Below are 18,410 nucleotides of genomic sequence, written 5' to 3'. Positions count from 1 at the left end.
TTGAGTTTGAACATCTGTTTACAGCAATCTGAGATGGACTGCAATCGAGTATGGTTCCAAAAGGATTTCACACATAGTTTTCTACAGATAAATGTTTTATACTATAGCTACTAACCTCAGTTACAGGGTGATATTATAAAGACAAAACAAAACCAAAATACTTATGATTTCTGTCAGCTAGAATAATTAGCAGAAGATTCATGACTAAAATTAACACTCAGAGAGGTACAAAAATAGGCTTATGAGTTTGCATGACTCATCCGACTGCAAATAATACATTAATAAATCATGAGTCCTAAGATAAGTTTTCTTAAGGAAAAGTCTTATCTAAATATTCTTTCTCGAACCTAAACAAGAATGAAGCAAACAAGGAGACAAGCTTGCTGTAAACAAGTTACCCAGTACACAAACCAACACAGGTTCACAGAATCACAGACTTGCAGGAGTTGAAAGGGACCACTACAGATCATCTAGTCCAACCCCCCAGCTAAATCAGGTGCCCTACAGTACGTCACACAGGTAGGCATCCAAGTGGATCCTGAATATCTCCATAGACAGAGATTCCACAACCTCTCAGGGCAACCTGTCCCAGTGCTCCGTCATCCTTACCATAAGGAAGTTCTTCCACATGTTAGCACAGAACTTCATGTGTTCAAGTTGTTCAAGTTTTAGGCCATTACTCCTTGTCCTATTGCTACATACCACCAAGAAGAGCCTAGATTCATCCATTTTTGCCTCCCATCTCCCTACAGATATTTATAAACATTTATCAGATCCCCTCTCAGTCCTCTTTCCCCCAGGCTGAACAGACCCAGGTTACTCAGCGTTTCCTCATACAGGAGACACTCCAAGCCCTTTCTCATCTTCGTGGCCCTCCGCTGGACTCCTTCTGGGACCATCTTATACAAGAGCCAACCTGTTAAATTCTTGACACTACGATTTATCTTCAAGACTGATACCCTTATTTTTCAGATATCACTGATTTTCTACCACTAAAGATTCCTGTAGCTTCTCTGTAAACCTTGGGTTTGTCATAAAGGCAGACATGCCCCACATTTTCCCAAAATGCAGATATATTTCCCAATTCGGATAAAGCAAAAGGAAACAGAAGTGAACACACTGTCCTTATTCATTCTGCATTCTCTACCTAGAGGATTTATAATACATCTTTTGGAATGAGGTTATGAGACCAAATTTTGGGTAACATCTTGAATTACTATCTAATGACAGTGGCTGTTTCAAAGATGATTTCATAGCAGAAGAGTTACAGGTGGAAGGGTATAAATCAAGAAGTACCACAATTTGAGAGTATTTGAGTACTTCAGACATGGCTTTCACTTCTCAAACTGAATGTTCATCTCACTTTGGCTTTACTTTGCATGTATGAGAGCACATTATGAATAGCTTTCCTACAAAGAGAACAAGTGGACTTTTCACTGGTGTTGCAGAGATAAATTGGCCAAACTCTCAGACACCCATAAACTCTGAGCATAAGACACTGTTATTGCAACATGCAGGAGTCACCAGACATGAGAAAAAATGGACCAAGATACAGGGACAATTGCCAACATCTATATCAATGAAGACCAAGTTTGGCTTAGACCTTGTATTGCTGCCCCTCCCATCTGTGGATCTTTTTAGATGTTGCTAAGTGGTAATAGGTGGATTTAGAAGTTGCTCTCGACAATTATTTATACCTCTAACAGTTCTGTCTTCCCTCACTCATCTCTAACAGTCCTACTCAGGCATGCTTCAGAGCACTAGCAATTCACAAAGATACCTCCTTTGCATCAGTCATTTCCATTTCATCTCTGGATATGCAAACGTGCTTGCTGTGCAATAAGCAGGAATATGAAGCAAATGCAGGGAAATGAGCAGTGCATGTCTTTGTGGAACTTCCGTAGCTTTCCTTGCACAGAATGGGCAAGGAACTTCCACCTGTCCATTATGGCTTCTTCTAGTGACTGACTTCTGCAAACTGTTTTGCTATCCTGATTAATTTGCTTCTGATTTGGGCACCTTGCAAAGTTGCTTCCTTGTGTTAACACTGAATGGCTTCTTCATCTGGAAGACAGTCTTTTACAGCATCCTGATACACACTTAGATCCTAGGGCACTAAGAGTGCAGCTACCTGCACCCCATCCACACTTCACAACCTTCTGTTTAGCCTTCTGTTCAAGACTTTTCATCACCCCCAGCCAATTTAAGCTTGGAATATCTTAGACTTCTTCCACCTGATCCTGGACACTGTCCAAGAGACACTGCAAGAAGGCTACACAGATGCATGGGGAATGCAATCCAATAGTCATGGCACTGCTGTAATTTTTTTTTTTTTTTTTTCAGGAGAAAGGATGCTGTGTATCTAGAATAAGAATATAAATAAATAATATACAGGTTACGCACATGTGCGTCAGTTGGAAAACTATCAAAATTATCTCAGGAAATTGTTTTTAAATTTAGTGCACTAGTGCAGTTTTAAATTTAGTTTATTTAGTGCCAAATACGCAGTTTTCAATCACATTAAGAATGGCTGAGGAGTCAGCTCATAATAAAGAAAAAGAAACAGTTCATAAAAAAATGGCCTTCCATCTCCTTTTTCACTTCAATAGAAGAGAATCAAGTTAACTACAGATTGAATGTTTCTGAGCCAGTCTAAATACAGAGATGCACTTGTTCTTGCCTGTGTAAATGACTCAGAGAATCACAGAATCATAGAATCATTAAGGTTTGAAAAGACGTCTGAGGTCAGCTAGGCCAACTGTCCATCTACCACCAATATTGCCCACTAAACTATGTCTTTAAATACTACATCTCCCCTTTCCTTAAACACCTCGAGAGATGGTGACAGCACTATTTCCCTGAGCAGCCTATTTTAATACATGACCTCTCCTTCAGAGAAGAATTTTTTCCTAAAGCCCAACCCTGAATTCTCCCCAAATGCAACTTGAAGCCATTCCCTCTTGTCCTGTTGCTGTTATGTAGGAGGAAAGGCTGACTTCTGTCATGCCACAACGTCCCTTCAGATAATTGTAGAGAGCGAGCGATAAGGTCTCAACTGAGCCTCCTCTTCTCCAGATGAAACAATCCCAGATTCCTCAGCCTCTTCCCATAAGACTTGTGCTCCAGACCCCTCACAGCTTTGTTGCCCTTCTTTGAACGTGCTCCAGGGTCTCAGTGTCCTTCTCATAGTGAGGGGCCCAAAACTGAACACAGTACTCATGGTGCAGCCCCACCAAAGCTGAATACAGGGGAATGATCACCTCCCTGCTCCTGCTGGCAACACTATTTCTGATACAAGTCATGATGCCACCGGCCTTCTTGGCCTCCTAGGCAAACTGCTGGCTCATGTTTAGCCAAGCGTTGACCAATACCCCCAGGTCCATTTCCTCCATGCAGCTTGCCAGCCACTCTGGCCCAAGCCTGTAGCGTTGCCTGGGGTTGTTGTGGCCAAAGTTCAAGACTCAGCACTTGGTCTTCTTGAACTTCATCCCATTGGCCTCAACCCAGCTATCCAGCTTGCCCAGATCCCTCTGTAGGGCCTTCCTACCACCAGGCAGATTGACACTTCCTCCCAAAGTGGTGTCATCTGCAGACATATCACAGAATCATACAATGGTCTGGGTTGAAAAGAACCACAATGATCATCTGGTTTCAATCCCCCAGCTATTTGCAGGGTTGCCAACCACCAGACCAGGCTGCCCGGAGCCACATCCAGTTTGGCCTTGAATGCCTCCAGGGATGGGGCATCCACAACCTCCTTGGTCAGCCTGTTCCAGTGCTTCACCATCCTCTGAGTGAAAAAAATTCCTCCTGATACCTAACCTAAACCTCCCCTGTCTTAGTTTAAAACCATCGTCCCTTGTCCTATCACTATCTACCCTTGTACTGAGAGTGCACTCAATGACCTCATCCAGATCATCAATAAAGATACTGAACAGGCCCCAATACTGACCCCTGGAGAGCACCTCTCATGACCTGATGCCAGCTGGATTTAACTCCATCCACTATCAATCGCCAATGACCTCCTTGCTTTAAGCATGTTCATGACTGTGTGGCTGTGTTAAATTCCAAAGGTAGCCTCAAGGAGTAATTCTCAGAAAAGAATTAAGCATTAAGTTGTTACTATGGTTTGACACAGCAAACTCATCCAAGACTTCTTGACTTCATTTCAGTGGACTTCCACAATTGATTATCAAATTGCTGCTGCAGACAACCTCAGTGTTTAAAGGCTAACAAAGCAGAACATGTTGGCACATCAATGAGAAGATGTTTCATACAAAACCTTCAAAATGGAATTAAAAACATGTAGAAAAAAATGCATAAAAAACAACATATATGGGTACATAAGTAACAGTACTGAAAATGACCACAAATCTGTCCCACACTAGGAGGGTTGCTGGGAGAACTGATAACATACAACTGGTTCAACACCTGAGGACCAATTGAGCATGCATATAAAAAACAACTGATGACAATGAATCAATCATCTTACCCCATAAATAGTGAGCAGTTCAAGAGCCCATTGAGCTCTCCTGCATGGCAGCTGGCTGCATGTCAGTATCTCCTCGTGAAAAGGGATACCTCTTGAGTTACATCTGCTCAGAGATCCTTTACACCTTGATGTCAAAATGCCTTGTTGATACAAATTCTCAGTGTGACTAATTGTTTTAGGCTTTGTTAGCCTCAATAAAATCACATCTTTGATCATAATCTTTGTTAGCTTCACTAAGATTCAATCTTAGATCAATGGTTCACACACAATCGCTTAGACATAAACCACTGAACAAGCCTGGGACTAGGTATAAATCCATCCTCATTTCAGCTCCTTATGTGCATGGTTTAAAGAATTTAGAAAGCTGGGGTGTCTGCTTTGAATCTTATGTCTCAACAGGAGGGCCCCCTATCTGAGTGTGTATTATCCTATCCTCCATGCAGTAAATAACCAAGTGTTTCCAGCCATCTTAAAATCTTGTTAAGTTGTTGCCAACTTATTCAAGCTCAGTGAAATCACTATAATGTATCTGTATTGTATCAACAAATGTGTTCTACATTCTCTCTTCAGAGAGCAGTACAGTGTAGTTGTTTCCAATTGCAACCACAGCTACAAGCTCAGTACCAGTGCAGGGCTGTCTCGCTCCCAGTAGCTTGAGAAGCTCAATAACTGAAATGTTGCTATTTACAGCAGAATTAGAAAATACCTGGAAATTCAGAAAGCTCTAGTCCCACCAGCATGAAATCTAGACTCTTTGTTAGCATTAGGCAAAAGAAACCCTATGTCCCAAAACCATGTATTTCTTTCACATTATAAGGTATTATAATATAAATACTGTAATCTTACATTAATCCCTCAGTGGCATTGCTCTTATTTAGAAATCTATTTCAGAGGAGGAGATTATTGAGGGTAAACCCAAACCAGGGCATTTTTTGCCTTCTATTATCATGAAACAGACTTCCAGGGTGAGGAAGATTTACTATACAAATGAAGGATCCCCATGCATGGAGAACAAAACATGCTGTAGGGCCTCCTCAGGAAGAAGGATGAATGACATCTTCTTTCTCTTGCATGGAGCAGCCAGCATAAGGAGAACTCTCACAGCACTTCTGGAGGCTGTGCGGTGAAAAAGCAACCAGCAAGCAAGCAGAGATCTTTTCATTCAAAGAACGAGGCAGGGCCTTATTGAAGGGATTGATAAGCTTCATTAAAGGAGAAGAGTGCACTCACAGCAGCTGGTGCAGAGGTGGAGAAATATTTGAGGTGGAAGAAAAGGCAGTCATAGAATATTTTATAAGACACTAACAGCCAGATGAAAGAAGAACCAAAATGACTGAAAAGCGCAAGTGTATCATAAAAACACCCACACTGGTAGAAGAAAATAAGACCTATTCAAGTTTATGTCCCAAGCTGCGACAGAATGTTAGCAGCTTTAACCCTGGAAATGAGTGTACTCCCCTGGCAGGTTCTGAAATGCCCATCCTGGCAGTACACTTGTGCTAAAGACAGAGGCTGTCCTTACGAGATGAAATGTTAGGAAGGATCTGCAGTACACGAGCAAAAACTGTGTGCTTCCCAATTTTGTCCTCAAGCCTGCATTCACAATGTTGGCATTGTGACAGAGCAACCCAGTGGTCAGCTATCCCTCTTCACTCAGCTTTGAGTGACATGGTCTGGAATGGTCACAGGTGTGGACTGAAGGTCAGACTAAATGATCTTAGTGGTCTTTCCAATATTAATGATTCTATGATTCCATGATTCAGGCTGTAAGTATTATCAGCCTGGTAACAGTGCATTGAGCAGGATAAAGAGGTGAAACAAACTGTGGATAGTGCACTATGTAATTTGGGCATATGAACAGACAACACGAATGGTGGGGGAAGGCAGAAAGTGAAGTGGCACTGTTAGGCTGGTGCTAATATAAGCTGGTCAAGTCATACTAGCATAATGCAGATGTTTCAGCCCATGGCTAGCAGCACTGCAGTGCTGAGCAGAGCTGCATCTATGTTATGCCTAATTTACAGACAATCTGCCCAGTGTGACAAAAGCTGGCTGTATACTTCTCCTGAATAACTGTACTACCAGGAAAATGTGATGAAGTGGCACATGTTCAGCTTAACCAGGTTGGATAAACACCAGCTAGCAAGCAGACTTTTGTGTAGGTGTAGCAACAGCACATAGGTTTCTTAAGCTTAGCATCTGCTAGAGGATGCTAGACTGCTGTGATGGAAATGGTTTTCTAAGCCATCCCTTAAAAAAGTTTGTGATCTTAATACCGTTAGCTGTACTTTCAGGTTGTTATGGATTTCATTATACACATCTTTTACTGAAAGTGTCAGTAGGACAGCAGACACCAAACATTGACAGAAGTCAACATTTATCCATTCTTACCACATACCTCACCAACTCAGCATGTAGGAAAGATGCTCACCTGACTGGTTTTCTGGAAGATACGAGTCTCCACCACTTCTATTTTTTTTAATTGGGATGGTGAGTTGCACTTACTTCACGCAGTGGTAGCAGTGCCCTACAGACACTCAGCTACTCTACATTAAAGGAGAAATTTGCCAATTCAGATAAGTTAAATGTAAGAAAGAAGTATAACCTGTGTTTTGCAGCACGAAATTAGACGTGTCTCATTATTCCTCTGGGATTTTGCCCCCCGTAATGGCCAGTTTCCAATTTCCAAACTGGTCACAAGCTTTTGCGGTTTAACTCCTTTTGCCATCCCAGTGATGTATGCTGCAGCAACATCTGTAGGATATCCCTGCTCAGAGATGGAGCAGGATACTACTTCCAGGCTAAGAACTCCCAATTCAAGGATCTACGTAGAAGCTATGCATCTAAGCAACACCAAAAGCCAGCAGGGAGCTGCCTAACTCAGTCAGTACTGTCTGGACAGTTATGCAGCTGGCCAAAGGTAGGTGCTGACTCTAGAATGAGCTGCATCACTTCAGAGATACCCTGTACGTTGTACTGTGTATACTGACCACAGTGGGATCTTAGATATCTGTAACTTCAGTATGTCTACCTTGTAGACACCTGTATAGAAGTCTCAATCTGCAAGGCGGATCCCATGCCTGGAGTCAAGGAATCCCTGCCTACACAGAGTAAAAACTCCAAGCCAACCTTGAAAACTAACTAGTCATGTAACATTATGTAGTGAGTGAGAAGTAACTACTTATTGTGCTTATTGTATACATACCAGTCATGTCAGGATATTTCCTTATAAGCAAGGTTTTAGGGCTGGAGCATTCCCAAAATAAAAAGAAGCTTTAAGTAAGCTTTGCATTATTTCATACGCATCTTCAGACCAAGATAAAGTCTACCATAATTTTGTTGTCCTTGCTGATCTAAGTAAGATGAGGGAAGGGCTTCGAGTCAGACATATAACATATTAGTATATTAGATTTCTAACCCTGGATTGCAAGGAAGATTGCTTAGAAACTAAATTGCAACAACAGCCTGTTACAGCCAAGAGAAATTTGGCATTTGGTACTGGGAAGCACTTACAAAATGTGAAACCTCACATTTCTTTGCATTTTAAGAAGAATACTCCCCGTTAGCAGTTTCAGTTTCTGTTTCATTAATCTGTTGCTTTAGCACTCATTATAAAAGTCCAGATTTTTAATTTAGAAATTGCAAACAATTTTTTTCAAAAAAATAACTTCTGGAACACCAAATTAACTTCTGTATCTGTGCTAGCAGAGAAAGCTCACAAAAGCTTTATAGCACCATTTTATTTATTTATTTGCATGGCTGCTGATGAGAAGATTAGTGTCCTACAGCTGATTAAAGAATGTCAGATAACAAAGAATGTCTTTAGAGATCACTCACTCTCAGACATCAAACAACTTTTAACAGCAGTGATTTAGGATAATCCAGAAGGGGAAAAAGAAGAAAGTGAACCTATGGCAACACAAATGCTGCATGTACAACATTAGGAATTTTTCCACCCAAGGAGTCTAACTTGCCTTCAAGTAAAGCTAGGGCAAATTCAGTAGTGGTATATAAAGGAATGTTATCACATGAAAATAATAAGATGCTAGTTAAGCTATTTTGAAAATAGTTTTAATTTTATATTAAATAGAAAATATGTGACTTAATTTAAAAGCAATAGTAACAAATACATTTATGTGGATTATATGTATTTTTCTTCCGAAGTATGCCACAAATGAATAGGCCCAGGACTATGCAAACTGATGATTTCCTTTTGAAAGACTGTAAGCTTTTGGAACTAGGAACTGTGATTTTCTACATGCATCTTTTGTATGTAAGAGATTTTGCAATTAAGTAAAGAATAACCATTTGAAATAGGAATCATGTTTTCTACACTCACATTGCCATAAGCCCTTCAAAATCATTACTGAACACAGTTCTCAAGATCTACTGCAAAGAGAGGAAACTGTGAGTGCTGTGACTTTTTCTTCCCGACACAGAAGAACACCTACTTGTGAAGATGCAGACTTTAGCAAAGTATTTTAAACACATCAAAGACATTGGATGGGTACCAAACTTCCAGTATTAGAGGTTACTGAGAAGAAAGACTCTGGTTCTTTGCAGACATACACAACAGGACAATGAAAGAAAATGGTCAAAAATTGAAAAAGGGGACGATACAAGGAAAATAACTTTCACTAGCAGAGTAACTAAGTGTTCAGAAAGCTTTGCCTGAAGATGTTGTGCACCTTCCATCCTTGGAGATTTTGAAGATCTGACTGGAGAGAGCTGTAAGCAACCCTGCCTACATTCAGTAGCCTTGCCCTGGGAAGGGTGTTAGGCTAGGAATATTCCAGGGTCTCTTCCCATCCCAGTGCTTTCAGGGTTCAGTGTGACCATGCACAGACTGATACCAAATTCACAGACCTGTCAGAAAATACATCAAAACATAAAAAACCTGCCAACTAGATCTTGCCTATCATCCCTTGTGCCTTCCCGGGTACCCAAGACAGAAGACAGAGTACAGGGAACATGCTTTGCTTTTCACAAGATTGCTTTTATATATGGTTTTAAGTAGGGAGATAACACTCTGGATGACTGAGGAGTAATGAAATAGCTACCCATGGTTCTAGTCCCAGCATTTCAGAAAATGCACACAGACAGATATCAATATGCATGAGCTACTGCATAATTGTGTGCTGAATTTGGGCTCAAATTTTCAAAAAGAGTGCATAGAGTTAAGCAAAGTTAGTGAAGAAAGTCTAGAGTATAATGAGCTAAGGATGCCCAAGCCCATGGAAAGCATAGCCTGCTGTTTTATTTAGCTACAGGAGGCTCCCAAGATTATCAGTCTCCTTCCCTGCCAGTAATCTGTAATCCCCTTCATGAAACACCCTTTTGAAGAATTCTTTTCACTCCTTCACTCTGACTGGGTTGCTTCTTATGGTTAGATTTTTGTTCCTAAACGAAATCTTGTCCTGGCCTAGTTACATCCAGTTGTTCTTGAGTTTGCACTGCAAATACATCAAGAGGATTTATAATGGAACATCAAAGGAGGGGAGAAGGCCTCTAAGCCTTCGTTATTCAAAGTTATCTGTTTGTTATTGTATCTTGTGATAAGAAAAGCTAGAAGTGACCATGCTGTATTCCCCCAGTACCCTCAGTCACGCTTAGACTGCATCAACATCTGATATGAGTCTCATAAAAGTAAATCATGCTGAAAGCACCTGAGACTGGTTCTGGATTTTGACCACGCAAGCAGTCCATCTTTTCATTTAACCTTGCAGTATCTCACATTTCACTGCACACAACTAGAATTGGGCAAAATTCACATGAGGCTTCACAGACAGTCTGTATTATAAATACTTGCTTAAATCCACTAGCAATGTATTATCTGACACACCCTTCCATTGCATTTGTTGGGGTTTTTTTTGTGCACTCTGGAAACTCCTACTCACTGCATTACTGGGATACACATACAGAATCCTGCTCCTCCTTCCATTTCGTCACTCAGTTCATAGAGGAAATCCATTTCAGCAGAGCTGCAAAAGCATGACCTTGCAGTTTGTGCTACCAAACTTCATTCCACCTCTTTCACTGATATCCTCAAGGTCATTAAGTAAATTCCATTAACATACTTTAGCTTTTTGTGCTAACATCATTAATGAAAACATGTAATAGGATAAGAGTTAAGACCAGCCCTGAGGAAATTCATTAATAACTTTCCTTCAAACAGAAATTTCCTTTTTCGGCACATCCCAGTTTGTTAACTTCCATCTACCAGCTTCTTGTCCACCAGAAAATTCTTACACTTAGCTCCACATTTTTCTGTCTTCTACAGTAAGTTTGCAAATGACCCTTCATGAAATTCTTCACAGAAGGTAAATTTGCCATCTCATACCAGAGAAAGATGCTGGCTATTTACATGTCTCAGCTCAAAGCCTGAGAACAGTTGCCCAAGCATTGCTGCATGTAAGAACATGGAGAAAGGTTAAGATGAGAAAATGACAATTTATTTGAGAACAAAGCAGGCTGGAATAGAAATGCACAGATTAGGCAATTTGAAGGAAAAACAAAACTGCCATTTTCCATCAAACAACCTTGATACAAATTGTAAATCATTTCTTGATGAGACACAAATCTAATGAAGTTCCCTCTAGAGATTTCTGCTCTTTGCCTAAACTGTATCAAGCTCAATTGTACTAAGTGTTCTTCAAAATTCTTCAAAAGATGGAAGTAGCAAGTGCCTTGATGAAATAAATACTAATATAAAATGTGACAATGAAATCAAATAAGAAGAATTTGATTCAAGTATATGCATAATAAAAACCTCATATTTTGTAGGGGACTGCATGTGAACATACACAGGATGAAATAAAAAATGCTATTTAAAAGCAAGCAATACACAGTGTCCATAGGATTCTTTAAAGATACTGTATGCAAGACCATGCATTCCCTTGTGCCAGAGAGAATAATAAACCCTTTGTGGCCAGGATTGGAAAAGGAGGAATCTGTTCCTCACATCGCTCTCATTCCATTTCATCTTCATGGTGCACTGATCATTGCCAGGTCTCATAAGGACCATGAAAATCTGGAGCACATGTGACACCTTTGCTCCAGAATGTTCCTCCTCCCACGTTTGCCTTTGCCATGCCACTACACAGAGAAGAAAAAAAAGAAATATGGATGCACTACTTTCCTTCCTGCCTCCTTGGAAATCTGCCTCTAGCCTCAGCATGGGGAAGGAGCACTGACCCTACCTCCTTCAGAAACAGGTTACAAGTACAGGAAAGATGAGCAGAGGGGATCACCCATAGGCCTCATGTGGCAGCAGAAAGCAAGGGCTGGGCAGAGCAAAGAAAGGTGATGACAGGCAAGGGACAAGACAAGAACAGACTTGGAGACAGTTCAGCAAGAGGGAGACAGCTGGAGCTTGTTCTGCCAGCTTGACTTCCAAGGTTTACAAAAACTGTATTGGATAGGGACCCCTCCAGTGTGATACCTATAACCACAAGTAATGCTTTAGCACAACAAAATACCCTTATTCCACAGGACAAGCCACAAAGTCTCTCTCATGGTCAGATCCCAGCCTCTCAGCTGCTTCTGGAGGACATCCTTGCATTGGAAGCAGTCTCCCTGCTGTGGGGACTGCCTGGGCATTCAGCACTCACTCAGCTCTGATGCAGAGAGCTGGGGACACAGAATTCCCACGTGTTCAATAGCTTAACATAAGGTCTCCTCTCTATGTTCATAAGGAAAAATCCCCACACTTCATCTCACTTCAGCAGCAACCAAGTGTGTGCCACAGGTGGCAGGAATCCAGGTCCCATCTCTAATTTCCAGCTCATAGTTCAGTTGTAGGTACTCTCATCCAAATCTGGGACACTTAAACGAAAATTCTGTGGGATTTTTCACTTTAGCATGTTTTGAATCAGTACAGTACTGCTGCTCAATTAATAAAGTAATTAACAATAAAAAGGCCCAGTAATTGAAATCCCTTTGAAAGAACATCAATTTATTCTAAGCTTTGCCTCAAGTCTTTATTAATTCTGACATCAAGCATAATGACCTTAAATTATAAATGATCATCACAAAATCCAGACATCATAAGCATTTTCTTGTCTGCATGCTGAGTTTTTAAAACATCTGAGTTTGGTCACTACAAGTGATGCAAACAGAACACCCTGTGTTTGTTTACCTATAAGGGCACTGCATGCCTATAACGCAAACAAAATGACAATATGGATATTACAGAATTTCAGGTGATTCTAATGAAGAAAACATTGTAAGAGTAGTCTTCCTCATTAACTCAATGAAGCAATTTGAAAAAAAAAACGAAGGAAATCACTCAGCTGTAAAACGAAACGCTAATTTTGCTTTTCCTAACATTCCTCTTCTTGTGATATAACTACCTTTTTTTTTCCTGCAAAGCCTTAAGTAAGCAGATGAGGAGGCGTTTAATAATTATAAGACCGCTTCTTTTTTACATTGCACTTTGTGTTTTCGCTGAACTCTTGCTAGCGTCTAACCGAACCCCAAAATGCTTCCCGAAAATACAACTCACAGCTACAAGCAAAATTGCTCCTTTCCCTTCTGCCGGGCGCGCATTTCTACCTGCGGCAGTCGCTATACGCACAACCTCCACTAGGGGGCGCTCTTATCTTCCCCAAATCTTAGCGAGAAGCTTACCGAGCTTTCCAACGGAGCGTGTTACAAAGCTTTTGTCGATCGATACTATGGTAGCACTGCACTTTTTTTTTTTTCTTTTTCTTTTTTTTTCTTTTTAAATAACTGGAATTTATTAAATTATATCATTTATTTTTTTTAAATACCGTAATTTGAAAGTGAATCATTGTTATGTATAAAATTTCCACTGCATATTTGGTGTGCAAAGAACTTTGATAAAACTTTTGCAAGTTTACTAGCTGCAGTTATCACTTAAAATAGGATCTTATATACAACTTCCCCTTCCAAAACACACACACAGATACATGCAATCAGCTCAAACTGCCGTGGCAAGGCAACCTCCAAGACCAGGTGACTGCACTTCATTGTAATTTACAAGGTGAGTTCCAAGTAAGCATTATGTGTGGTTCCAGCTCTGCGTGAATGCACCCTCGAGGCAAAACACTTAAGGTACAAATGGCATTAAACTTATTTATATGGTCATCTCAACTCCGAGCAGGTATGGAAAACAAATATTGTTCAGGATAACATGCTATTTGCCTTAATATTATAGAATCATAGCATTGTTTGAGTTGTAAGAGACACTTAAAGGTCATCTAGCCCAACTCCTCTGCTAGATCAGTGCGCTGACAGCCTGACCTTGCATGTCTCCAGGGATGGGGCATCCACCACGTCTCTGATCAACCTGTTCCAGCACCTCACTACCTTTATGGTAAAAAATATCTTTTGTCCAATCTAAATTTCCCTTCTTTTGGTTTGAAATCATTTCACCTCATCCTAATGTTCTCAATCCTTTACAGAGAGTGTTATATATCCTCATCTTCCTAACTCATGAGATCTTTATTATTTACCATCCATACCCAACAGAAATCAAAACACCTCCTTCTGATCTCACATCTTAATGAAGGCAGCTTGTGAACATGCCAGGCTGTACCCTGTGCTGTGCTGCTATCAGCCACGGAATCCACGCACTGAGAAACAAACAAAAAGGACTTAGATGAGGTAAGGATTCCAGGGCTCATAACTTCTACGAGGGATGCTCTGCCTTTCAGGGGGACTAGCAGGCATGCAATTATGTGAATTCAGCCTTGCTGGTACAGCACAAACCCACCAATGTGCTAGCTCATCTGATTAATTATCTGTACGCTGATCTCACAGCAAACTAAAAGCAAACTTTTCGTGACCGTTCATCAATTCTGACTTATGATATGGTCACATGAAACCACTGTCAATGATGGAATTCAGTTTGCTGCAACACTTCTGCACCCAGGTAAAATAGAATAGCCAAGTTGCTGATGGGACACAGTATGAGTTACTGTCTGCAGTGTGTCATCAGAGGCATCTCTAGCTCAGCAGCCTTCCTCTGAAATGGGCAAATCCTAATCAATGAAGCACATCTGTCCAGTGGAGAGAAAGCACTTCCCAATCCCTTCAGGCCATGAACTGACTACTTGAAGCATGACATTTGATTAGCCTTATTATTGCAACTCATTTATATAAAAATGTTGGTAGGGCCCACGAAGCAATCCAACCCTCAATAAAATACAGCCAACAGCCTCTTAGCTGATGTTTCCACTCTTCTTCTTTTCTTCCTTTAAAAACAAGGTGGAATTTATCCTTCATTTAGCGCAGCAGACTGTTGCTGTGCCTCATGTATGCAAATACATCAGTCTTCCTAGTCTTTTCCCATAGAGATCTTTGACACTGAGACTCAACAGGATCTGGCACCCTTCTGAACCAGAGGCCAAGGGAATAGTGGGCAGGAGTGTACTTTCATATGTATCTTTCGCCAAAATTAATGAACATTTGTGCAGATGCTGAATAGGAATTCAGGCAGTAGAAACAAAACCCATCTAAAATGAAGCCTGGAGCTACAAATATCCAGGGTTAAGCTTCTTTATCATTGCAAGTCTAGATTTCTCCCCTCCCCTTGGAAGAGCCAGAGTACTTTTCTAGTCACAAACGTATCTTGCTCTAAAGATACAAAATGTACAAAATGTAAAGATCCTTTACAGCCAACAAACCAGCATTAAGCACACTCATGCAAACCACAGCTCTAAAAATAACTCACTTGAGACTTTCAGACATTTTTCCATGTTTCCAGTAACAGCAGTCTCACTGCTAGGAACAATGATTAACACGGGCAGGGCTTTTCCATCAAGAAACCACATGTCAAAGAGCAGCTGGAGCCCACAGAGGTGTAGCAGGGGATGAACTGAAGGGTCACAGTAGTGTTCTCTGAGCAGTAATGGAAAAAGCCTGGGAGCAGCCATGCCACTGACTGGGGTAAGCAGGCATGGCCAATCCTTATTTCTTGACCTAACATCCAACAGCCTTCTCAAAGTCTGCTGATCACCAGACTACTGACGCACAGATTGCTGGTAGCCTGGAGAGAACAGATGCTGGTGGGAAGGGAAGGCACAGGCTCTCCTTCCTAACTTCATAAAGACAGGCATAGCTTTGCCCTAATCTGATTCCTCTTCCTTTTTCTCTCCAGTGTTCTCCACGTAACAAGAAGTGTTTACGACAGGTGCTCTGCAAACAGTAAGAAAGCAAGCAATGAGGGATGAGTACACAGGCTGAGCTTTCTTTCAAGATTTTTTCTCTCTTAAATGTAATGCTCTTATCTCATCCCAAAACGTGGATGCACTTATTGTGAAACTGCACGCAAACTGAACAAAGCACCAGTCTTCAAACATATGTCACCCAGAGGCTGAGCCCTGAACTAAAAGAAAATAATTTGATGTTAATAAAGAGCCCATGCTAGATGCTTTGGAACAAAGGATCTGTGGGTGAAATGTTTTAAATCACTTCACCTCGAGCACAGTCTCAACACTCAAACTGAGAAGGCAGCAGAGACTCCTCAGCATTACGAGGACTGCAAAATTTCTGGCTTAATCTATATACATTTACCTTTATGTTTTTCTTTCTCTCCCAGCCTTCCTCACACTCTTTGGCACCATCATTTTTTTTTTTTTTTCTTCTCTACTTGCAGAATTTCCAAGGAAAATTATTCTAAACAAGAGAGAGAAGCACTTGAAAGTGTAGAAAAACATTAAAATAGTCAGAACCTCTATAATGGGCATAACTCATTACCCCCAATAGCACTTCACCATGCTATGCCCATTATATCTGGCTTTATGGCTGCACAATGGGGATACACAGCACTGGGGTAAGAGGTGTGTTGGCCTAGAATCACAGAATCGTTTGAGTAGGAAGGGATCCTTATGGGTCACCTAGACCAACCGCCCTGCAATGAACAGGGACACCTACAGCTCGATCAGGTTGCTCAGAGCCCCGTCCAGCCTGACCTTGAATGTCTCCAGGAATGGGGCATCCATCACTTCTCTGGACAACTTGTTCTGGTGCTTCCAGTTTAGGCACATGGCTGCTTCCCCATCAGCAGTTTCAAAGTGCTGTCCTCATTTGTGTCTCTACATCTACAAGCTGCCTGGATGGAGAGCTTTGTGCAACTTGGGATTTTCAAATTCTGGCTCACTGAAACTGGAACCATCCCATTTCTGAATCCCAGACACACCATTTTAGACTCTTTAAGGGTTCAGTTTAGTTCACTGTGCATCAGATACTTTAATGTCAGTTCAGGTTTTCTTAACAAATGTTAGAGTCAGAATGCTTTTGCAAAAAAAAACTCACTGTACCTTCCTATACATCCTGTAACAGTTTCAGTATTGTAACAGTGCAAGTGCAATTAACTTCCTTCTGTTAAAGCTAGCCTGAACGTAGCTTTGGCTTTCTGAAATAGAAGAATTGTATTCCGTGAAAAGAAAGCTGCATGGAAAATATCATATAAAAAGAAGTTCAAGGAGCTACTCAAGTAGTTCACGGGAGACAAACTCAGCAAAAGCTATTAAATACATAGACGTCTCCACCAAGCAAGAAATTCTGAAGCCTTGAGCTTTTAGATGAAGGACTGTATTCAGGAGTAGCACTGTGATGTGCTTATCCTGTTGGAGATAAGGTGTTGGGAGAGATGAACGTTCCATTTGACTCAGCTTGGCTGTCCCTGTGCTACTATATTCCTCTGTCAAGCCACCACACAGTGTTGCTTCTTTTTAATTAACTGTGATGAGGGAAATGTCTCACATGCTGATGAGTTAATTCAAAGCAAACAAACAAACAAACAAAAGAACAACAAAAAACCACCCAACAACAACAAAAAAGACAAAAGATGTCTACAATTTAGTCGTAAGTGTAAAGAAAACTTTGGATGTCATAAAAAAATGTTCTCTCACCTACATCAAGAAATGTGTTTTCTGTTTTCCTAAAACCAGATCTTGCAATGCGCGTGCTGCAAATTGCAGTTCTTTCTCTATCACTTGTGAAAACGAACACTTTCCATTCATTTACAGAAAGACTATCAGGAAATATATTATTACTGCTGGTTGGTAGGAGGCAACATCAAACAGCATGTCAGCTCTGAGAGAGAAATGAGCCATAGAAATAGGCTGTGTGTGGGAACAGTGCATGGGTATCCCTCACACAGGAGAGGGACATCACATCCTGGCCACAGTGCAAGAGGAGCAGCTGAGAAGACCTGCAGGTAGTCTGGAAAATGTCTCACTACCTCCAACACCACTCTACAGCAGGTCTGTGTGTGGATAGTGACCTACCAATACCAACACAGCCCACAGCAAATGTTGGCATACAACTGCATTTCTGTTGAATTGGCCAGAGTATGTGACATGGTGCTTGTGCTGCTTTTATGCTTTCACATGTGCCAGAATTGAGAAGATAGCTGATATCAGATGGGACATGAGGGCTATGCAGACTGAAAACACTCTTTCTGGCACAAAGTCTTCCAGCAAAAAATACTCTATTGACTTCTCCCGAACAGTAGCTGATGCTGGAGTAGTACATTGCATCATTTGTTCATACCACTTTTGAGCAACTACTAGGAGATCTAAAACCATAGAATCACAGAATGGCTTGGATTGGAAGGGACCTCAAAGGTGATCTAGTTTCTAGCCCCTGCCACAGGCAGGGTTGCTATCCACTAAATCAGGCACTAGATCAGGTTGCTCAGAGCACCATATAACCTGTCCTTGTCAAAGTCCAGCTTTGAACTCTAATCCACTGAAACAGTGCAGGAGTTACTCTGCATTTATGCTTATGAATCCACACCAAGATGACCTGCCCAGCTTTCCTGCCCTGAACATTTCTGCATGCCATTCCTACCATAGGCTATGCAATTTTCTCTACACACTATGCCTTCCTTCCTTCCTTCCTTCCTTCCTTCCTTCCTTCCTTCCTTCCTTCCTTCCTTCCTTCCTTC

At 41.1% G+C, this 18,410-nt stretch overlaps 1 protein-coding gene across 2 annotated transcripts in view; it reads right to left on the bottom strand.

Annotated features, from left to right (window-relative positions):
• Window positions 1-18,410, bottom strand: part of HS6ST3 (heparan sulfate 6-O-sulfotransferase 3) — a 281,690-nt gene that overhangs the window by 2,934 nt on the left and 260,346 nt on the right. The gene's annotated exons all lie outside the window — the stretch shown is intronic.

Source organism: Lagopus leucura, unplaced genomic scaffold (assembly GCF_019238085.1).
Source record: "Lagopus leucura isolate 7727_CA_CO unplaced genomic scaffold, USGS_WTPT01 Super-Scaffold_100001, whole genome shotgun sequence".
Taxonomy (NCBI): Eukaryota; Metazoa; Chordata; class Aves; order Galliformes; family Phasianidae; genus Lagopus; species Lagopus leucura.
The sequence above is the reverse complement of the archived record's forward strand: the minus strand, read 5'-3'. Positions and strand labels throughout refer to the sequence as shown.